At 47.7% G+C, this 23,703-nt stretch overlaps 1 protein-coding gene across 4 annotated transcripts in view; it reads left to right on the forward strand.

Moving 5' to 3' along the window:
• Positions 1–9,422: 9,422 nt before the first annotated feature.
• CXXC5 (CXXC finger protein 5) overlaps positions 9,423–23,703 on the forward strand; it is a 102,087-nt gene continuing 87,806 nt past the window's right edge. For 2 of the 4 annotated variants that reach the window (XM_050962814.1, XM_050962816.1), the window contains exon 1: positions 9,576–9,988. The gene's annotated coding sequence lies outside the window, so the exon portion shown is untranslated. The other 2 variants (XM_050962817.1, XM_050962819.1) reach the window with 2 other exon arrangements.

Consider the following 23,703-nt stretch of genomic DNA (forward strand, 5'->3'; position numbering starts at 1 on the left):
TACATGAAGAAACCCAATTCATGGAATCATGGTTTGTGACTAGGAAATTACACCACTCCAGATGCTTTGGGGTTTTTTCCACTTCTAAGCAGGGACATTTTGAGGGATTTAATCATTTTACAGGTTTTCTTGAGAGTGTAAAATGTGCATTTTTGTCTCATTCTGAGGTATCTTTTGTTTTTCTCCCAAAAGGTGATTGAGACAGTAGTTGAACTGGTCAATGGTAAGAAAGCAGACCTTACTGTGTGGGTAGACTGTGCAGCTTTACACTAAACAAATAGGCTACTGTTGCTATGGGAAGATGGGTGGTCTTGTAGTTAAGTTGCTGTAGTGAGGCACTAGAGATCAAGGTTCAAAACTTGGCTCAGCCAACTTTTTGTATGATCCTAAGCAAGTCATGGTGTCATGTTCCATTCTCCCATCCCTTTCCTCTGTGTTTAGACTGGGAATTCTTTGGGACAGGGGCCATCCCTTACTATGTGTTTGTGCAGCACCTAGCACAGTGGGGCCCTGATCTCAGCTGAGCCCTCTAGGGTTATTTTAATACTAATAATGTCATCTGCTTTACATATGATGGGACTACAGCAGCCATCTTAAGTCTAAGTGTAGAGAATCCATGAAGCAAGTCTTGTTGCTTCACGGTAGCTGGTGGGTTCTCTTATTCATTTGAAGGCCTACTAAAGTTGCAAATCAATGCAGAGGGAAGATGTGCCAGCCCGATTTCAGCATGTACCAGCAGGTATTCTTTAGAGTCCACCCAAGCAGTATTGATTGGTTCTGACCCCTCTCACCTTGTTAGATCTGAAGGGATCTCTGCGGCAGGTGCTATGGTGCAGGCCAAAAATAATTAGCATGTGTACCCCAGAGAGATTTGATCTTCTCTTTGGTGGTTCATCTCCTCAATGACTGGCCTGGGCTAGTGTTAGCCAGCTCTTGTTTGTATATTTTTCTTTGGGAAGAAGCACTGTTATTCTTCAGTCTTTATATTGCAGTGGTGTCTAGATGCCATGATGCCCTTGACCCTCTCAGCACCAAAAAAGGCAAAGGAGGAGAGAAGAAATTGTGGGACAGATTATCCAAGATCATACAGCGAGTTCATGGACTATGACCTAGGTTTCCAGTCCACTGAACCACACTGCCTGTATAACAAAACTTAAAGGACATGGTGGGGAAAGGTTGCAGGACTTTGGATAAGGTGGGCCAGGGAAGGGGAAAGGATCTGGGAACTGGCTGGGCAATGGGCATATGGGAATGGCTTTGATAAGACCTCACTTTCTTATACACTCAAATTCTTTCTACAGGTAAGGAGTGAGTCAGTGGTTAACTTCAGCTGTTAATCCAAGGTAGGTCACAGTTGTAGTTTCAACCATCCAGACTCGATCAGTCTGAAGTCCTTTGCGGATAGAGATCTGGTTTCCCTGCTCCCAACAGTGCTGCTAAACAAGACTAGGGCTGGATTTTCAAAACGGCCCAAGTGGTTTCTGAATTTATGCACCTGACAAAGCCCATTGAGGTTCACCTTTTCAATGTGCTGGTTTAGGTGAAAACAACAGAGGAAATGGTATTTAATCACTAACTCACTCTGAGTCAGTTCACTGGTGGTAAGCAGCTGATTGAGAGAGGAAGGATGGCTTTGTGGAAGGGGGCTAGTCTGGGTCTCAGGAGTTCCAAGTTCAGCCAACCCTGGCTCTACCACAGGCTTTCTCTGTGACTGTGGGTAAGTCACTTAGGGTGGGATCCACAAAGGGACTTAGGCACTGTGACACTCAGCGAGCTATCACCTAAAAAATCCCAGGAACAGTGCTACGATCCACAAAGCCTGAGTTAGGCAACGTGGCTCCCTATACAATGAATGGGGAGAGAGAGGTGCCTAAGGATGGGATTGACAAAAGCCAGCAGGCTAGGCGGGGAGATCCCTAATCTAGCCAATGGAAATGCTGACCAGAGGGGTATGTGCTAAGCCCTGCCCCTCTCCCAGAGACAGGCACTTAAGTGCAGGATGCAGAAGGTGCCTAGCGCTGCATAGCTACCCGTGAATAGGGACCCACCACCTGGAGTCACTCCTTGAGGGAATAAGTTAAGTGCCTGCCTCAATCTATGCAAAATGGTGATGGGAAGAGGCCCTGCCCACCTTATAACTTCTAACCCAGTGGTTAGAGCACTGGTGTGGGAGGCCCAGGTTCAATTCCTCTTCTGCCAGAGGAGGGAGGCTCTCACACCTCTCAAGGCATGCTCCAGCCACTGGGCTATGGGGTATTCTGATGTAGGGCTTCCTCACTCTCTCCTGTTGAAGCTGTTCCACTGGGGATAAACACAGCCATTGGACCGGAGAGGGGAGATGACTCTATAATCCAGTGGTTAAGGCTCCCATATGGGAGAGGTATGACCCCGGTCCTGTCCCCCTGCTCCAACCTAAGAATGGCCATACTGGGTCAGATGAGTGGTCCATCTTCCGACAGTGGCCAATGCCAGGTGCTTCAGAAGGAATGAACAGAACAAGCAATCACTGAGTGATCCATCCCCTATTGTCCCCTTCCAGCTTGTGGCAAACATGAGTTTAGGGACGCCCAGAGCATAGGGTTGCTTCCCTGACTATCTTGGTTAATAGCCATTGATGGACCTGTCCTCCATAAACTTATCTAGTTCTTTCTTGAACCCTATTATAACTTTGGTCTTCACAACATCTTCTGGCAATAAGTTCTACAGGTTGACTGTGCAAAGTACTTCCTTTGTTTGTTTTAAATCTGCTGTCTATTAATTTCATTGGGTGACTGCTGGTTCTTCTGTTATGTGAAGGAGTAAATAGCACTTCCTTATTCACTTTCTCCACACCAGTCAAGATTTTCTAGACCTCTGTCATATCCCCACCTTAGTCGTCTCTTTTCCAAGCTCAACAGTCCCAGCCTTTTGAATCTCTCCTCATAGGGAAGCTGTTCCATACCCCTAATCATTTTTATTGCCCTTTCTGTACCTTTTCCAATTCTAATATATCTTTGTTGTGCGGGAGGGGAGTGACTAGAACTGCCCACCTTATTCAAGGTGTGGGTGCACCATGGATTTATATAGAGCCATTATGATATTTACTGTCTTATTATCTGTCCCTTTCCTAATGGTTCCTAACACTCTTCGCTTTTTTTGACAGCCACTGCACGTTGAGCGGATGGTTTCAGAGAACTATTCACAATGGCTCCAAGATCTTTCGTGAGTGGTAACAGCTAATTTAGACCTCATCATTTTGCGTATATAGTTGGGATTATGTTTTCCAGTGTGCATGACTTTGCATTTATCAACACTGAATTTCATCTGCCATTTTGTTGCCCAGTCACCCAGTTTTGGGATATCCCTTTGTAACTCTTCACAATCTGCTTTAGACTTAACTATCTTAAATAATTTTGTGTCTGCACATTTTGCCAACTCACTGTTTACTCCCTTTTCCAGATCATTAAATATGTTCCAGATTTATGAATATATTGAATTGCACTGGTCCCAGTACAGATCCCTGGGGGACACCACTATTAACCTCTCACCATTGTGAAAACTGGCAATTTATTCCTACCCTTTGTTTTCTGTCTTTTAATCAGTTATTGATCCATGAGAAGACCTTCCCTCTTACCCATGATGGCTTACTTTTTTTAAGAGCCTTTGGTGAGGGACCTTGTCAAAGACTTTCTGAAGATCTAAGTACACTATATCCACTGGATCACCCTGGTCCACATGTTTGTTTGACCCTCTCAAAGAATTCTAATAGCTTGGTGAGGCATAAGTTCCCTTTAAACAGCCATGTTGACTCTTCCCCAACAAATCGTGTTCATCTATGTGTCTGATAATTCTGTTCTTTAATATAGTTTCAGCCAATTTGTTTGGTACTGAAGTTAGGCTCACTGGCCTATAATTACCAGAATCGCCTCTGGAGCCTTTTTAAAAAATTGATCTCACATTAGCTATCCTCCAGTCATCTGGTATGGAAGCTGATTTAAATGATAGGTTGCAAACCACAGTTAGTAGTTCTGCAATTTCATGTTTGAGTTCCTTCAGAATTCTTGGGTGAATACCATCTGGTCCTGGTGACTTATTACTGTTTAATTCATTTTGTTCCAAAACTTCCTCTATTGACACCTCACTCTGGGACAGTTCTTCAGATTTGTCACCTAAAAGGAATGGCTCCATTGTGGGAATCTCCCTCACAACCTCTGCAGTGAAGACCATGAAAAAGTTAATTTAAGCCACATCTACACTAGCAAGCTTCCAGCAGCACAGCTGTACCGAGTCAGCTATGCTGCTGCAAGATCGCTCGTGTAGCCGCTCTATACTTGCAGGAGAGAGATCTCCCATCGACATAATAAAACCACCTCCACGAGCGGCAGTACCTATGTCAGCAGGAGAAGCTCTCCTGCCAAGGTAGTGCTGTCCACACCGGCACTTCTGTCCATGTAATTTGTATCACTCGGTGTTGTGTTTTAGGGAGGAGATAAGAAACTGGGTGCTGGGACGTCCGGATGGAGGCAGGCAGTGCACATGCCCAGAAGCAGGAGCGCAGGAAAACGGAGGCACCAAGTGACTTCAGGCATTGCATTGGAGTCAAAACTGGACTGTAGGTGCCTAAGTCTGGGGGTTACCCGCCTATGTCCTTTTGTGGCTCCCATCTTTAGTCTCCCTGGCCACCAGTTTCTCCTCTGTAAAACAGGAAGAATAGCACTTCCCTGCCTCACAGGCTGTGCTGAGGGGCACTTAGTTACTGTGGTCATGGGGGCCATACAGGTACCCCAGGCAGAGATACCTGTGACCAGTGCCAAGCCTCACTGGCTTCGGAGCTGTATCATACAGTACTAGGCTGTGCTAGCAGGCAGTACCCAATATGCTGTCTGCGTAACTCCAATCTTTGTGTGTAGCCTTGGGGGTGGTTAGAATTGGAGGTAACTTTATGGGATGTCTGTGGTCTAATGGATGGATAAAGAGGCTTAGTAGTTGGCTTTCCCACAGGCTTTGTGTGATTTTTTGTGCAGGCCGCAAAAGCCTAACTTACAAACAAAATCAAAGGCTGCTTTGGAACATTTTCAAAAACATGTGAGTTAGGACCAGGGTTGTATAGGGATGCAAGTGCCTGAAGATGCAGATAGGTGCTCTGTGGGATTTTAAAAGCAGGCCCCTAACTTCCCATTGATTTCTAAGTCCCTTCTGAGACTGGGACTTGGGTTCCTAGATCACTTCGGCATTTTTGAAAATGTTGTCTTAAATGTTTAAAAATGCCTCCCAGTGGAGGGCAGTAGTGGTGCTTCAACCTGCCTTTCCTCGCAATCACAGCTGTTCCTGTTGGCCTAGCCGCCTGCAAATTGCTCCTTCTGAGACTCCAGTTCCTTAGCCTTTTAACTTACCTCCTAAAGATGGCATTTTCAAAGCACCTAGCACTGGCCTAACTCTGCTCCCATTGAAATCAGGTGTAAAACTCTCATTAACTTCGCTAGGAGCAGAGTGAAGCCAGTGCTGAGTTTCCACCAGATATATATGTAAAACTCTTGGAATTAACTAGATGTGTGCCAAACACAAACAGCTTACCCATGTTACTTACATTTTCAATCCTCCCTCCTCCCCCACAATATACACATACTGTCTGCATTTTTGTCTCGCTTGTGACTATAAGTAGAGCTGGTCGGGACATGATTTTGGTGTGTTCCCTTCCCCCCCCCCCAAAAGCCAATGAAAACAGTTTTTCATTTTTTCTCAGCATTTTTCTTGAGAAAATTTTGGGTTTTCATCAGAAAGCAAAAGCCTAAAAACAGTTTTTTTTTTCAATTTTCAGCAACCTAAAGCTAAAAAATTTCTGCCAGAAACCACTTTTTCTTTTGTTTTTAGTGGAAATTGTTTGGTTTTCAGTTGATGAAAATAAAAAAAATAATCAGTTTTGGGGTTTCAGATTTATTTTCAGTGGAAAACCTGAAACACGTACTCAAACCTGTAGCTGTCCTGTGTAAGTCTTCCATTTTGATGAGAGAGCCATTAAAATTGGGTTGAAAGAAATATTTCAACTGGGTATAACTTTCCAGTGTCTGAGGTAGGGATCTAATCCCCTGAGGTGTTTGTAATGGGCCTTGCATAGAAATGATGTAGTATTTTGTCTTGATTGAGGTGAAGATTTTCAAATGCTCAATGGGCTAGATAGGCACCCAATTCTCCTTGAAAGTCAGTGAGAGTCGGGTGCCTTACCTTCTGGTTGTACCTTTGAAAATATCCCCCGTATTTCATAGCTTCATAGAGTTTAAGGGGAAAGAGACTTTTAGATCTAGTCTGACTTCTGTAAAACCCAGGCCTGAAATTTTTATGCAGTTACCCTTATATTGAGCCCAATAACTTGAGTGAGACTAAAGCATGTCGTTCTCAGGAGACTGTAGGTGCCATAGGCAGAGAAGAGGGGAAAGGATAGGCCATCAATGCCTGAGGCTGCTGCCATGGCAGGGAATTGATTAGGTGAGAGATGCCTGGATGATCCCAGCAGGTGATCCGCACCCCAGGCTGTACAGGCAGTCAGCAGATCTCCAAGATTCCTCCAATCAGACTGGGGGGAGAATTCCTGCCAGGCTGCACATCTGGCAATTAGTTGAATCCTGATTATGTCAGCAAGATCCACCAGTCAGGCATCTGGAAAGGATTCTCTGTACCACTCCAGAGCATTAGTCCACCCTATCCAGTGTCCTGTCTCCAGCTGTGGCTAATCCCCGATGCTTCAGTGGAAGACAACCCCCAGCTCCCTGTCCCCTGCAATACATCTGGCCAGGTATGCAATGGGAAAATTTATAGTGTAGTAGCGATCAGGGACCAGGGTCCTGTTATGGTACGTGTGGGTCACACACATTGTCTGTATAAATAATCAGCTTAAATGAATAAGAAATTGGAATCCACATAATGCTTGAGCCCCCAAAGAAGTTATGAGAAATGGAGGGTGGGAAGCCTTACCTCTAGCAGACATTAGCGATCCCTCCTGCAGTGCTAGAGGAGGTACCCACTCCTTAAATGGACATGTAAAGTAAATAGATGAGCAACTGCTAGCCAGTGTGAGTACATTTGCAGAACTGAGTCCTTTTGAGATCACAGACCAAACTGGACATTGTATTGCAAGCAAGACCAAGAAATATCACCTTCCTGTTTTTCTTCACGTATCTGCTGGAAGGTTTCAATAAGAACTTCACCTCTGACTGGTCATACTTACATGATCCTCAAATTATATGTGACATACTTATGACACTCGTTGCTTACCAACTGTCATACAATTGGCTGACACAGCATCATGTGACTTAAAAGAGTTTTGCACTATTGCTTTCCTAGCTAGTCAATAGCTTTTGGCACCAGCAAATATTGACCAGCTACACATTTGCTGAGGGGAGGTCACGTGGACTTTTGACCTGAAATATAAAGGAGGACAACTTGGATGCTGTAGAGGATATGGGAGTGGAGACATTTTAGCTTATTCTACCCAGAGCTTTCAGGGGCCCAGTCCCAGACTTTTTAGGCATCAGCCACACAAACATGAAACAAAACATGTGATGCATAAGTGACACAGAAAGAAAAGCAGTAATAACAATTATTTATTGAGTTGAGACAGCAGGTCAGTATGGTATCATGGAGAGAGACACTCCCTAGTCCAAGTGGTTTATAAGCTAAGATCTAGTTTTATGATTCGCTGACTGCCACCTGTCTATCTTGTCCAGCACTCTGATCACAGTAGTAGCACTGGGCCAGGTCCTGGTCCACTTGAAATTGATGGAGGTTGTACCATGTAAGACCTTGGTCCTGCAAGTAGTGTTGCATGGTGGGGGTGGGGGGAGATGACCCTTGCTCCCTAGCAGAGCCCTATGGAAATCAACAGGGTGCTGCATGGGTCCCTCACCTATTCTGGGATTGCAGGAGATGCTCAGCAGACATGATTTTTTAAAGTGAACATGAAGGACTGTAAGAACTGAGGGGAAAATGTCATGTTTGGTGTGTGGGTTAAGAGCACCTGCCCGGCTTTGCACAGTGCTTTCAGAGTGCTATATATGTGCTCAGTATTATTACATGATCCTATTATTAATTAATTATTATCTGAGACAGCTCCCACTATTTGTCCTGGAGTTCTGTTACTAAGACTAGGTCAGGTCATGCAGTGAGCTAAACCCAAACTTTGTCAGACGGTGAACAGCCTGAGACAAGTGATACAAAAATACATTATTAAAGAACGTGATAACACATCCTCTGGCCAGCGGGGTAATGTGTATAAGGATGAAGGTCTGCATCATGTGTTGAAAGAAAACAAAAGGGACCTGCAGCTTAATTATATCTCGATGGTCAATTTCTGAATTTTTGCTGTAATCTTCAGTCCCAATCAATTCCCCCAAGTAATATATCCCTTTTAAGAGGGCCTTATAGCAGCTAGCAGAAGCTATATAGGCATTTATGTATAGGTGGCACGTATATATATGTGCCCAAGGTATGTAATAAAAATACAATACATGAACACATTGCATTATACTGAGGGCCTATGTCATGTATTAATAATGTACAGAGACTAGTATGAACAATTTCTGCTCAGAATAGCTTGAAATGCCACAGAAAGCTGCGTTCTGAATCCAAGCAATCTGAATCGATTGAGGAAAGCTAAACCATCAAGCTCTCTCTCACACACACATCTGTATCTACATGTTATAATAATAATAATAAAAAGGATCTTCAAAGTTTAGCACGAGTACCACGAGTGGTCTGTTGAAGTATTTACACCTCTAAGGAACCACTGGGAAAACCTTTATTCATAAAAAAAAAAAAAAAGGCTTCACAATGAATCAGCCCATGTGCTGGAAATATTTTGTGGCGAGGAACAGGGCGCGTGTTTTCACCAGGAAGCAGCGTGAACCTCAGTATTATACCAACCCCCTCCCCCCCAGGGGAAAGTCCCGAACAGATCAGTTTAACAAAGCCCCAAATAAAAAACACATCGCCTCCTATAAGCAAGCCCGGCTGGGCTAGCAGCTACCCGGGCCAGCTTGCTGAACGCCGGCTGGGCAAAGTTTCGCATCTTACTTTGGGGTTTGTTTTTATTTTGTTTAAAGGGGAAGGACGGTGAGAAACTAAAAGTTGCTTTCCAAGGTGGTGGTGGCGGTGGTAGAGGAACACAAGGAGAGAGCAAAAAGAGGGAGCGCAGGAGACAGCGACGGATGGCAGCGGGCTTGGGGACCGGGATGTGGCCAGTGGGAATGCAGCAGCGGCAGCCACGGTGCAAGTTAAACAGATAATAATCAAAGCGACTGCATAAAAACCTCCTTTGGAGGCGGCTCGGCGCTGCCTGCTCGGCTCCAGGACTTGCCCCGGGCGGCGGCTCACTTTGGGGCTGGTTGCTGGGGAGGGCGGGGGGAGAAGCCTGCGCTCAGCATGCAAAAGAGCAGGGCCAAGGGAGCGAGGCGGAGATGGCAGAGGAGGCGGCAGTGGGCAGCCGGCGAGTCGGTCCGGTCCGGGTTTTGCCGGCAGCCCCCGGGCAGCAGCAGCAGCAGCCCTATGCAATGTGGTTCGGCTGTCCATGTACTTCCAGAACGAGGAGGGATGTAGAGGTGGGTTTGCGGGGAAGGAGACGCTGCCTTGGAGGAGAGACCCCCCCCCCAACCCCTTCACTTCTTTTTTTTTTTCAATTTCCCATTGTGAGCCCCCCCATGCACGCGACCCTTTGATCTAGGCGCTGCAGCCCCCCCCGCCGCCCCACTCCACTGATTTACCCCGCCGCCCCACAGGAGGGAAGGGAGACAAACACCCCTCGCCTTGTAAAGAGATAATTTTTTGGCAGGTGTTAATTTTTTTTTTTGCATGCTCTGGATTTGGCTCTTTAATCCGGCCGGCGACAGCTCGCGCGCGCACACACACACACGCACTGCCCGGAGTGGTGGTGGCTGCAGCTCCCATCCCTCCCTTCTCCTCCTTCCTCCCCCTGCCGCTGCTGCTTCTCCTGCTCTTGCTCCGGATCGCTCTTCCTCCGGTAGGTGCATGAGAGTGAAAAGGCCTCTGTGCTCGCTAAATATGCAGATGCATTCACGGGCGGCGGAAGAGTTGGGGGAAAAGTCTCGGGAAAAAGTTTGCCCTGTAATTTCCCTTCCGTTCAGGTGCTGATCAGTGGCCCAGGGGAGAGGGGGCAGATCAAACCCTTCGCTCCCACCCATCCCCTTATCCCTAACCCCCCTCTTCCCTACCTCCGCCGGGATGGAGAAGTGCTGCAGAAGGTTGGTCTCAGATCAGTGGGTCTAGACAAAAAGAGGGGATTTTTTGGGGGGGGTGGGGTGGGGGGGATGGTATTCTCCATGGGAGATGACCCGTGAGTTCGCCCCAGCCCGGCTGGCACCAGGGGTCCCTGGAGCAGAGACAGAGACATCCCGGGGTAGGGGGTGTTAGGTACCCTCCCACACTTTCCTTCTAAAGTCCCCATCAAAAGGAAAGTAATCGACTCCCCCCGCCCGATTCTTCCAGGTTTGGGTATTTTTTGCGAGGTGAGGCAACCCCACGCACCGCGATTGGAAAGACACCGGGAAAAGTGACCAGTCCCGTGTGTGTGTGTGTGTGTGTGTGTGTCCCCTGTACTGTTCGGAATCCTGTAAATCCCAGATCGCTGTGCTTTATTGGGGTTGCTGCCGGGAGCACTGGGGGGGAGGTTGTTGTGGCGGCGGCGAGGATGGGGCGTTTGCTTAATGAGCAAAGTTTTGTTTGCAATATTGAAATTGTCCTTCCTGCCTCCCTTCCCTCCCCCCCTTGAGTGAAATTATCAGGAGGGGGAAATGGGGTGGGAAATGTCAGTTTCCAACGCGGGGCGGTGGCACTGTGGCTGCAACCAATCCCTCTATCCCAGGACGCTTGATTATTGATCAGGAGCCCAACCCCTCCCGATCTAATCACTGGTTTGTTTCCCGGGTTACAATGGTGTCTGAAAGCAGCAGGCTGGCTCTAGCTGACCCTTCTGCTTGTGTGAGCCGCGGATTAGAGCGGCGCCCGCTAGCGCCGCTGCAGCTCAGGGGCTGTCAGCAATTCCTAGCCCTGCTTTCCAGGGGCTGGCGATTCAGCAAACAAACCCAGGCCGCCCACCCTCCCTCGCCTGCCTCCAACTTGCCATGCAGAGCCTGGCGCTGCTGGGGAGAGGGAGGGGACGGGGAGCAGCACAAGGGCTGCTGGGGGCCAGACTTTGGGTTTTCCCGGTTTTAATTTGCCTTTTTAAAAAAAAGAAAATCTCTGGAGGAAGAGGATTTGGGGCAGAACAGTGTTCCCTGGGCTGATCTCTTTTTCTTTTCTGTAGCTCAGAGGGTATTCAAAGTGTTGTTCAGAGTTTTCTACAGGTTTTTGGTTTTTTTAATATATAAGCAACAGGAGGGCTGAGTTTGTTTCATTTATTTTTAAAGCAAATTTTGCATCCACAGAGTAGCTGACATCCGTCTGTTTTGTTGTTGCCCATTTTAGTTTTGTTTCCCAAACTGCAGTCAGTGAGGGATGGCCAGCCTGCGGGATGCGCGGCTCGCTGGAACTGAGCCATGTGTGACAAGTAACTTAAGTTTTTTTTTAACCAAGTAATATTTCCCCTCCTACTTTGCCTTTGAGTCTGTAATATGCAATTCGTACTGGAGCTCCACTCCCCCTGCATTTGATGTGTGGGCACTGAACATACACTGAGAATAAAAGATTAAATGGAAGCAGACGATTGCAATGTACAATGTGTAATTTATCTAATACGCATCCACAGTGCGCGCTGCTAGCTGTAAAGCGGTAGTGTATTTTGCAAATGATTTACTGCACTGTTGATTATTATACAAAACTCGGCTCAATCTTAGCTCAACTCATTGAGGCACAGTGTTATATCCTGCAATAACCAATGCCCTTCCCATTTCACCCAGTTGTTTGGTTTCGGTCCTTTAATTCTTTGCTCAAATGAGCGATTAAAAAGGAAGTGCTACTTATTCTGGGTCCTAAACATAAACAAAGCTGTACACACATCCAGTGATAACAGATCACATGTATGCAGAGCTCCATGTGACCCTGAGCCAGCAATCTTTGCTCCCATGAGTAGACTCCTTGGAGAGGATGAGATGACTGGTGTGATTTGAGGACTACTTGAGGGAGTAAAGGATCCATGCCCTCTTAGTTGTAGGATACCTGGGAAATACCGTGTTTTAAAAGAACAACTTAATGGTTGGGATTGACCCATGTGTAACCCACTGAATTAGAATGTAGGGCACATTTCTTATCACCATGCAGCTTGAAAGATATATTGCATGCAAGGACAAGGGGCTGGATCTTGCACCACTGAACTCAATGGCAGTTGTGTTTCTGATGCTTTCGGGAATAGGCCCTGACTGATATGACAGTGTCAGTGGTCCTTTAATGGTTCCCCTGCCTGGCTTTTCCAGGCTCCTTGGATCCCTTATTCTGTCACAGGGACACTTCCCCACCTTCACTTGCTGTTGCACCTTTTTAAAAAAAAGTTCTTAAATTGCTGGAAGAAACACGAAAGGCTAAATTTCCAGCAGCTGCTCCCGCAAAGTCACCCAGGAACTTCCATGCTTATGCATGCAGATAGGACCCTGTGACTTCAGATCAGGTAGCTGCCTATTCAGGAGGGTGGTTAGGTGTTTCTCTCCCTGATTTGCCTGTCCAAGTGTGAGATTTATTACAAATGCACCCATAGCACCCGGGAGTGAAAATTTGACCTGCAGGCTACTTCCCTACAAGCAACTGCTTTAAGTAATTGTGTGGGGTCCAGCTTAAACCCACCAAAGCCAGGAAATTCAGAGCTCAGACTGCAACTTCATTGTTAACTCCAACCCTGTTTATCCCCTCTGTGTGCTGGAGGATTCCCCAAACACTGGGTGGTCTTCTATGCTGCACCTAGGCGTAGGGAGAACTTGGGCTGACAAAGGTCCCAGCCTGAATATATTTGCTTTCACTTAGTGCTACTGTAACTGGGTTTTTTTCCTTTTGTTTATTTGTGTGAGGTTTTAAAAAATGTTCCAACAGTTAAATAGCTTTGCTTTAATGTGCGCTTTGAAAGAAGCATGAGCCATTGAAATTGAAGGCCAAATAGCAAGGATTTTGCCTTTAAGAGGTGTTGATTAATAGAAAAGCAGACCTGGGTTTTTCCTTTGGCGTGTAAAGTAGTTAGACATGGAAAACAGAGTGCTCCTTTCCAAAAAATTCCTTTCCTAAAAGATTGTGCATGGTCTTGCCTTTTGAAAAAAATGACAACAACAAACAGTCTGGGCATTTAGACCTTGATGAGAACTCTCAGTGCAATGTCAAAAACAATCGGCTTCTTTAGTGCCTTATTGAGCACAAAACCCGTAAGTGTCATTCTCCAAAGCTTCTGCCCACATTGGCGAGGCAGAGAGAGGCAGGTTCAGCTCCCTTTGCTGCCAAGTGTAAATTTATTGCCTGATTTTAGTAGTGTTCCCCTATGGAATTGGAAGCTGTTGGTAACATTTACTGTGTTCCCCTGCCATGGGAATGTCACTTAAATCCAAGTAGGTGCCATTGTGTGCGTGTATGCATAGATAGCCTTATAGATTCAGTGATCTGACCTCCAGAGGTTTTTTGGGGGTTAACCCATCAGAGCGTGGTAATAAAAATAAACTAACAAAAGAAGCGCCTATAGCTTTCTGCTGGTGAGGGTTAACTTGGCTCTGTGTGTTTGAAGTTCTAGTCGATGTACTTCCTCTGCACATTAAAGCTGACAAAGTGGCTTATGAGGAAATGACAATTTAAAGCGCCGGACAAATGAAATTGACATAGTAAATGTTCGGAATCATTTGAAAGTTCGGCTGATTCCATGAATGAAACTTGCTGAATGAACTTGCGTGGGAGTTTTGTTTACTGGTGGCAAATGCAAAGTGCACATTGCAAAACGTGATTGCATACCCTGGATTAGAGAGATAATAAAAGGAGCTAATAAATAGGCAATAATAAAGGGGGGAAGGATAGCTCAGTGGTTTGAGCATTGGCTTGCTAAACACAGGGTTGTGAGTTCAACCCTTGAGGGAGCCATTTGGGGATTTAGTTGGGGATTGGTCCTGCGTTGAGCAGGGGGTTGGACTAGGTGACCTCCTGAGGTCCCTTCCAACCCTGATAGTCTATGAGATATTGGATGTGTCTGCATTGGGCTAAACAAGGGCATTTGAAGCATGCAGAGGTTATCAAATGGGAGGTGGGAAGGGGAGAAGGCATTGGTGGTGCAGGCAGTGCGTGTGTGTGTGTATTGTGTGTGCAAGGGCTTTGTACAATGTAAAACTTTTTGAGTGGATGCATGCATATATCATTCACAGGTTATCACCACTTTGGTGGGGAAACAGATGAATTGCTTGAGGCTTTGAGCCAAGTTGTTACTGACATGGACTTAAGGGCATAGATCTGAGGAGCAAAGGGACCCAGCTTTGTCTCTGGCAGATGCCACAAGGTTGACTTTGGTGCAATCGTGCCGGCTTATGCTAGCACGGAGGTTGGCCCATGGTGCCTGTGAAATACCATTGGGCCGTGTTACACTCCAGCAGCGTGGGATGCACTGAAGGCTGAGGACTGATACAGCCAAAAGTGCATGTGTGACATTAACTGGCTGAGGATGTATTTGCAAGTGCCTCTTTCCAAAAACCTGCTTGTTCCTCCTTGATAAAGGATGCAGTTGACATGAGTCGTGCTCGAAGGGGATGCTGAAATGGGGTTTACTGTGATAGGGACTTGTCCAGTGCATCTCACTAGCGGCTTCTATCACAGAGGGGCCAAATTGTCCTCTCCCTAAACAGGGGATATGTCCCCTTTGGTTAAGTGTGTCCCGTCCCCGCAGACCTGGTGGCAACTCCTCCATTGGTTTTGGGGAATCAACCCCCCTGCCCACCCCATAGGTTGGGGGATAAACTCTTCTCCTAAGCAATGATCCAGAGAGAAGGCAGAGGGGAGCTCATGGCATTTCCTGACTTGTTCTCACCAGGGGCACTCTCGGGCCATGCGTTTGGAGCACGTGGGGACACGCATCTGTAGGGTGACCAGACAGCAAGTGTGAAAAATCAGGACCAGGGATGGGGGGTAATAGGAGCCTATATAAGAAAAAGACCCAAAAATCAGGACTGTCCCTATAAAATTGGGACATCTGGTCACCCTACACGGCTGCCTGTCAGTACCATCGTTTGTTCCTAAGCACAATGTGGTTTTCTGGTGGTTTCACGTCTGAGCTCCTCCAGTAGCACTTAGGGCCAGACCCCCAGCTGGTGTAAATCGGAATAGCCCCACCGATGTCAGTGGAGATGATCTACACCCACAGAGGATCTGGCCCTTTGGCTCATTCAGATTTAAAAGCTTGGTAACACAGAGAAAGGCGAATTACAAATGAGAGGGCTGGAGGTTTTTTTGGGGCGGGGGGACTGATTGGCTCCAGGTGGAGGGGCAGGGTCATATGGGGCTCTTCACCTCTAGGATGCTGGTTCCAATCTGGCTCCAGTGCAGCAGTGACTGGGAGCCATTTGGTGACCTGAGTTGACCATGTTCTCAGCTGAATCCTAGCAAAGCAGGAGCCTGCCCCACAGAGAGACACTACTGCCAGGGGGGCTTGTCATTTTATTGCAGAATACCAGACAGATCACTGGCCTGATCATCTTCTCGGTTACACCAGTGTCACGCCGTTGCCTTTAGCAGCGTGGGTCACACCAGATTTACACCACAGTGGGGCAGGTTCTGCTGATATTTTGCTTCTTTCCCATATGCTTTCTCCAAGGGCAAAGCCCCCAGAGGAGGGCTGAGTTTGGCAAAGGAGCAATGGAGGAATTGGGGGTTTACTGTGTGACATTAAAAGCTCTGAGCCAGACTCACTGCTGGTGTAAACCGGCGGAGTTCTGTGATGTTACAGAAGTGTGCCAATTTACACAAGCAGAGGATTTGATCCCCAGCACCTTAGGTGCCATGGAAGGCCGTACCAGGGAGTGGATGAATTTGCTGCAGTGCCCACCCTATGACTAAGCCAGACTCCGGGGTCTGCAGAAAGTGTAAGTGGTGGGGCGGAGGAGAAGCGGAGAAGGAGAAGGCCTGACTTCTGCTACCCTTACCTGATTTCCGTTTACTCCACTCTGACTCCACTAATCTCAGGGCAGTTCCTCTTGATTGACGCTGGTGTGCAGGAGAGCAGAATTGGGCCTATTGTGCCTGGAAGGGCCAGTCTGGAGCTTGAAAGCCAGTGTGAGCCAAGCCCCTGTGAGCAGTGGTGTCGGTTACTCTCCCTGGGCCTGCTTCTGCTCTCACGCCACTGGATCCAGGCTCAGGCCCTACATCTACCTTGGACGGGCGGCATCTGTGGGGCAGCACAGGCGCATAGCTCGTGCAGACGAGGCATTTGACAGGTGTGCACACCGGCCCCCATTCTGGGCAGTGGTCTGGCCGCTTGAATCTGTTTTGGGGGGTGTAAAAAGGCTGGAGACCAGGCTTCACATGGGCTTGGGCCGAGGGGTAGCAGATGGTACAGGTGTGAGTGAAAACCTGGAGGGAATGGTGCTGTGTTACTGTATCTCTGGCTGCTACCGCCCCTGGTCCGTTCCATTCCCATCCCCTGGGTTTACAGACCCGCTGGATCTTGCGAGTGCCATCGCTTCACCATTTACACCAAACCTGGATTTGGCCCCAAGGCTTTCCCAGGGGCTGCCCACTCCTTGGCTTTGGGGGCAGATCCTCCAGGGACCTGTAAGTCAGGGAGTCCATAGCACTACACCAGCTCACACCCAATGAGGAACTGGCCTGGCCCCCTTGGTGGGAAGTTTCCCTCCCGATGCAGGACAGGTTCTGGTGCTGGGATCCTTAGGATGGGCTGGGGGAACCTTTGGGAGCGAATGCCACTTTCAGGGTGAGAAGTCTTGAAATAAATCATGCCAAGCCGCCAAGATGGCTGTCTTGAGGCCAGCTCCCTGCTCACACCCGGATCCCGCTCTGTCTGGGACCTAGCAGCAGGCATCTCCTCTGGCGCTCTTCTACCTTTGCTATTCAAATGCCTTCCCTGCTTGGGAGACTCTGGATTTCCTGCCGGGCGGTGGTGTGGCTTTCCACACTGTCTGGCTGCCACTCCATCATGCGCTTTGATGGCCACATTCAGGCTCACAATGAGGAGGCCGGAGCCAGCCCCCTCCAGTCTTATTCCTCCCTCCCGCCTTTCCTCCACCCTCCACACAGATCCACCACTCCCCTCCTCAGGAGGCTCTTTCCGCTGGGGCGGTGCTGACCTGCCCTGGTCTCTCCCCCACCCTCTTCAGTGGTGGCAAATTTGTTTTCCCAAACCTGGGTACAGGAAGGACCCCTTGATTAAGTGTATTAATAGTTAAACTTTCGGCTCATAGCTTAAACTCACCAGACCACGAAAAGCCTCCATCGTGTTTACTCATGCTCTGGTGCTCAACAAGAATATAGTGCTGAAGCTTTCCTCTACACCCCCCACCCCGCTTCAACTTCCAGGAGAGAGGGGGCCTTTCTGGCGCTTTTCTCCCCCAGAGGACCCTGGATCTGGGGGTAATCCCAGCTTTTCCTGTTGGGTCCCTCTCCAGCTCTGCGAGCCTTGGTGACAGAGGTGGAGACTGAATTCCTCCCTTGGCCGAAGGAGCATTTAACATTTCCCTCTCTCACTACTGCTGTGAATCCTTTTTTCCCTTAATAGAAACCCAAATTGTCTCCTGTTGGAGCTGGGCAGGTCCGATGGGACTGATCTTTACCCCTCTTTGATGAGCCTGTTTGCCTAGTGACACCCAACTCCATTGAAATTTACCTCCTATGGAGTGGAGAAGGAGGATTGATTGTTAAGCCAGTAATGCCCCAGGATCAGGACCCCATTGTACTCCATGCTGCACAGAGTAAGAGACAGTCCCTGCCCTGATTTGCTTACTGTCTGCATAGACCAGACAGACAAAGGGGGAGGGAGGACGGGCAAGGTGTAACATACAAGAAGGGAGGCAAATGGCCTCTTAGATCAGCTTTAAGTCTGGTGGGAGATGGAGGGAGTGGGGAGGTTGGAGGGGCTGAGTTAACAGGCCTGGGGGAGGTGGGGAGGACTGGCAATGTTGATGGGGGTAGGGGAGCTGGGAATGAGGCTGCAGCGTAGGGGCTGGGAGGGCAGAAGATAAGAGGTGGTTGGAGTAGACAACCAATCAGCAAATAGTGGAGGGAAAAAGCAGCCCCTTTCCCTAACCAGCAAAGCCCTTATGCCTCCAGAGGGGGAGGAAACAATGGAATCTGCTCAGAGCTTTGGGGTCCGACTCCAAGGTGACGTGGACAAGGAGCAGGTCCCAGGGCAGCCAGTGGGCGTTAGGGGGTCAGCAGGGCCTGTGGCAGATCTCACTCCCCGTGGCAGCAATTGGCGGCAACTGCGCTGACGCCAGGCCAGGTGGCAGCAGCATAACAATGGCGTACGTGAAGCGAGTACGGCCCAAAGGGGCTGTGAGCTGGTATGGCTTGCGCCCCATTTGGAGCTGCGGTTAAAGGAGGGGAAAATTCTTTGCAATTCTTATGCTTGTTGCTTCTTTGCCCATGCTCTGGCATGTTGGGGCAGGGCCCACTTCCCCTCCTGCCCACCCGTGCTGGGAGTTGCCTGGGCGAGCTGGCTGGGCAGGGCCTGGGGAGCCAGTGGTAGCTTCTCTGCAGATAAATGGGGAGCAAGGAACAGAGTGGCCCGTGTGGGGGAGAGCTGCTCTTGCTCGACGGGAAGGGATGGGCTTGATGCAGGAGGTCATATGGGATGATCATCATGGTCCCTTGTGGCCTTTCATCTATGATTCTCAGAAAGAGTTTCTCATAGGCCCAGGGTTTCCTGTGTGCCCCGGCGCTCTGCAGCCCCAGAGCAGCATTGTTATGTGATGGGGAAGCCTAGCAGTCTTGGATTGGGGGACAGATTTCATTTATTGGGGGCAGCGGTTTGCAGAGGGTGAGCCCAGAATTCATTCATAGGGGTGTGGAGCAAAGTGGTGGGTTCAGTTATTAGGGGGTGAGGGGAGAGCCCAGAATGTATTTACTCTGTGTCTGTATTGGGAGGTGTCAGGATTGATCTGTTGGTGGGAGAGAGGAGATGTGATCCTGTAAATCAAACAGGTGTGCGGTTGGGTTTTGTGTCAGCACGTTTTTCTCAGCCAGGCTATTAGGTTTAATCTTCAGACACGTATGTGTTGTTGAACCTTTTGAGCCCATTTACCTGCTGTGATTTACACATCACCTCTCAGTTAACCCTGCTCTGAGCTCCATGCACGTCTCAGTCAGTGCAGTGCAGGGGACAGGGGGTGCTGCATGGTGTATCAGGCACATCCTTAAAAGTCCTCTCTTCTCGGGGTGCCTCTGGTCTTTGGGGGCAGTGGGTATTGGCCTTGAGAGCATTGTCAGTTGTCACACACCAAGCATTCTTTTCCCACACTGCCCTCCCCTATGTTGGGGAAGCAGGCAGATGGCATTGCAGGGTCTTCTGTGACAATCCATATCAATGCACGGGGCAGCCTGTTATTAGAAGCAGAAAAGGATTTTAAAGTCACAACTTTTTAAAGGAGCAAAATGAAGCAAAGGGGAACCCATGTATTCTATGGAAGTGGTTGGATCAGCCTACATACCACATTGGGCATTACTGAGGTTTGGAACACTCCAAAATTAGTTTTCAGAGATAAACAGAGGGCTTGATTCTGAGACACATACATCAGGTTTACCCCATTGCCTTAATTAGGGTTACTCCTGATCTATACTGGAGCAAATAAGATCAGAATGAGGCTTGGTATGTGAAAAAGTGATTCCCCTAGCAAACATGTGCTGCAGAATTGCTTTAATCTATTTTCTTCTGGGTCTCGTGGCTTGTAATCTCTCCTCTCATTCCATATTTTTTCTTTTCTTTTTGTCTGTTACATAGTGATCTTTCTCATCCAGCTCCCTGGACCCATCTCTGTCTCATCAAAGGGCGCTCCTTTTGTGCTTTGCCTTGATTGGAAAGTGTAATCCTTTCTGGATAATTAACACGAAGGCTTTCAAATGTTTGAAAAGTGACACTGAAAGAGGCTCCTGCATCTGTCCCATTGATTCTATCTTAGATGTACCCATTTTACAAATAATTTTTTTTTCCTAGTCTCCAGCCCTGCAACTTCCCCTGGGATCTGAGAGTCAAGCTGGGTTCTCCCCTTCCTGTGTATCATCACTCGGAATCATAAACTTCTTCTTTAACAGGCCACATTCTGGATTCCTTCACGCTTATGCAGTGCTACTAAAGGCAGAGCTGCCAATCAGGATATAATTTGGCCAGAAAAATCATTGTTACTGGGGATGGTGCATCAGAAGGGAAATGCCACTTTTTTATGTGTCTGGTGAGAAGATTTAATATGGGATCTATGAGCCAACAAACATGGCTACCCCGATGCCATTTTTACAGTCACCTATCAGAGAGAGCCCCACTTTATAGCAAATACCATCACTGCATTGCAGACAGTTGGAACTTCGGGTTACTACTGATGTAGCTAGATTGTGAGCACAGGACTCTGGGAGTTTATAATGTCCTCCTTTCCTCCTCTTCCTCTCTGGATGATACTTCTGCTGCGATGTTGCATCTTCCCATTTAAGTTCTTAGAAGTCATAAAAGTTAGAGATGGAAAAGAACCTAGACCACTGAATCTGTCTCTTGTCAAGATCAAGCACTGGTTCTCCAGCTGGAGAATGTAGTGGGTAATACGTGTCCCTGGCACGTCATTGTGAGACATGGAGCCTTCCATTTCTATGTCACGGGTCAGAGCCATCCGAGGGGCTTGATTCTGCTCTCACCTATGCCAATTTTCCAGTGGTGTAACTCCACTGACGCCATTGGAGTGATTTCTGATTTATTAAGCTGTGGGAACAGAATCCGCACCTGAAAATCATTTCTGGGCCCCACTGGTTGGTGGTTGAGGTTACAACTGGCAAACTAGATTTGAATTGCCAAGATATTTCTACAGGGGCCCTAGAGATGCATGTGATCTTATCCCGCCAGCCATGGATCCAGTTCTGCTCACAGGTGTAAATCCAGAGTAACTCCACTGAGCGCTATGGATTTGCTTCAGATTTATGCCAGCGTAACTGAGAGCAGAATTAGGCCCAGTAATTTTTAGACCCATTTGGCCTGGTATAAGCCTGCACAATGTCATTGCAACGAATAGGAATTGCATCCACATGCCCCAGGACTGATTTTGCCCCCGTGCGCTGAGGTCTTGATGCACTCCCATCCTGGCCTCTGGCCTCCCTTGACTTTCTTTGAGTTTCCTTAAGGGCAGCTTTGAAAATCCTTGATTAGCATGATGTCAGATGGCCATCTAGCAATCCAAGCAAGTGATTCCCTCAGCACTTAGGTGGTGGCTGTATGGTGTTTGAATTTGAGCCTTTAAATCTTGTCTGGCCTCAGCAGTTCCCATTCCAGTTCATCATGATTTTCAGTTACTTTCCAGGCTTCTTTTTCTTTAATTTTGTGTTCTCATTCCCAGACCTTTCCCCCAGTTCTCAGTCATTCTCCACCTCACCCTCCCATGTGATGGATGTTGCTTTGCTTTTGCACATACCTGGCTTTCAGATGTCTCCTTCAACCCTAATCACCCACCTCTTGTCTCCACTCCAGCTGCTGATGTTCTCCACTGGGAGTTTCTCTTTTGAACACGTTCCTCCATTCTTTTCCATTTTTCTGTTATTTAACCTGTCATTCACCTCCGTCACGTATGCAGTAGATGCCTCTATCCTTCACCCTGATCATTCTTTTGTCTTTTCTGTGAGACTGTGCATCTCTCATGCTCCTTCACTACGGACTTTCTGAGCTTTTTCCTGAATGCTGCTGGTTCTGCTGCTCTCAGGACGTTCCCGGTGCTGACTTCCCAGCCCTACCGTTAGGTGTGGGTGTGAGCTGAAATGCTTCCGTTAGGGTTTTCTCTTGACTCTTTCTGTATGGGCTTCTTTAATTTATTAGTTGCAGTCTTGCATCTGTAATTGCACTGAGCAGACACGTCAGTGCCTGATTCTTGCTGCTCAGTGGTTCTGATTTTAGAATATGGTTTATATGTAGACTAGAACTCTCAGGGTGCGTTAGTTTTTCAAGGATTTCTGAGTTGTAAGGAACATTTTGGTATTGTCAGTCACCAGTGCACATAAAGGATCATATTTACTGGTGTAAATCAGTGCAGCTCCTTTAGCTTCAGTGGTGTGCTGCTGATTTACATCAGCTGTGGCTCTGGCCATGTGTATTCAAAGTTAGGCCTGTATTTGACTTTTCAATGCCTAGAATGTCACCCAACTACTGCATTTCTGCCCCCTTGGTTCATGTGCAGCTGCTGTACCCTGTGGGCCCTGCTTATCTCACTAGCTAAGCAGGATCAGGCTAGATCAGCTCATGGAGGAGAGATCTTCAAGGAAAGCCCATGCTGCTGCCGCTGGAAGTGGTGTTTTTGGTTTAGTATATGGGGTGATCCCCCTTGGGGTCACTAGGGAAGAATGAACGTCCAAGATGCTGTCTCCTGGATGAAATGGAAACCTGAGGATCTGATTCCTGGGGTCATAAAGGGTTGGTGTTGCTTCTAGATTCACAGAAGGGACCATTAGATCATCTCGTCTGACCTCCTGTATATCACCGTCCATCCCATTTCACCCAGTTACCCCTTTATTGAGCCATGTAACTTGTGTTTGGCTGAAGGATCTTCCAAACAGGCAGCCAGTCTGGAGCTGAAGAGATGGAGAATCTACCACTTGCCTTGATAGTTTGTTCCAGCAGTTTGAGTAAGGGCTTGTCTACACTACAAAGGCTTTGCTGGCACAGCCGTACTAGTGTAGCAATGCCAGAAGAGCCCTCTAGTGAAGACACCGGTTATACCGATGAAAGGAATTGGCTTAATTAAACCACCTCCCCTGCTGACATCAGCTGTTTCCGACTAAGTTTAAGGATTTTTTGTGCTGTTATAACTGTGTCTGCACTAGGGCTTTTGCCATGTAGCTATGTCAGGCTGGGAGTGATTTTTTCACATGCCTAGCTGACATAGCTATGCCAGCTAACTTTGTAATGTAGACCTGTGCAAACCTCTCAAAGCCCTTAGAGAATGTCCTTGATCCTCAAAATAACAAACAGATCTTCATGGCTTGAGTGAAAGCCTGCAGGAGCTAAGTATGAAAGGCTCAAAGCAGGGAAGATTGGAGGCGGGTGCCACTAACGGGGCACAGTTAAGGCAGTTTGAGTATCTTAACTGGATTTTCATTCTTTCCCATGTTTGGGAATGTGTTGGGTTTCTAGGGATTTTTTGTTTTGAGAATGACAGTCTTCCTATACATTACAGAATCTGTGCTCTCCAACTCACCAGAATTGTATTAGGATTTGATGGATGGCGTGGTAGCCTGCTCGGCTGTTGGCAGAGCCAGCCTAGAAACAGAATGGGAAAATGTGCTTTTAAAAAGTTTATATGTATATAAAAATGATATTTGGGAGTGGGGGAATGACTGCTACTTGGAAGTTCGGCATCTGTTGCCACTAATCAGCATCCCAGCTGTGGGAGCCCTGGAGAGCTTTGAATAGAACATAGAAACCCCTCTGAGTCCTTAGTTGCACCCTAGATCTCAAAGCTCTTTACATTATTGTGAGCCTGTTTCACAGATGCAGAAACCAAAGCACAGAGAAGGCAGCTAACTTGTCCCGGGTCACACGGTAAGTTGGCAGCAGTGGGGCCATAGCCCCATCGATTTTTT

Source organism: Gopherus flavomarginatus, chromosome 7 (assembly GCF_025201925.1).
Source record: "Gopherus flavomarginatus isolate rGopFla2 chromosome 7, rGopFla2.mat.asm, whole genome shotgun sequence".
Lineage (NCBI taxonomy): Eukaryota > Metazoa > Chordata > Testudines > Testudinidae > Gopherus > Gopherus flavomarginatus.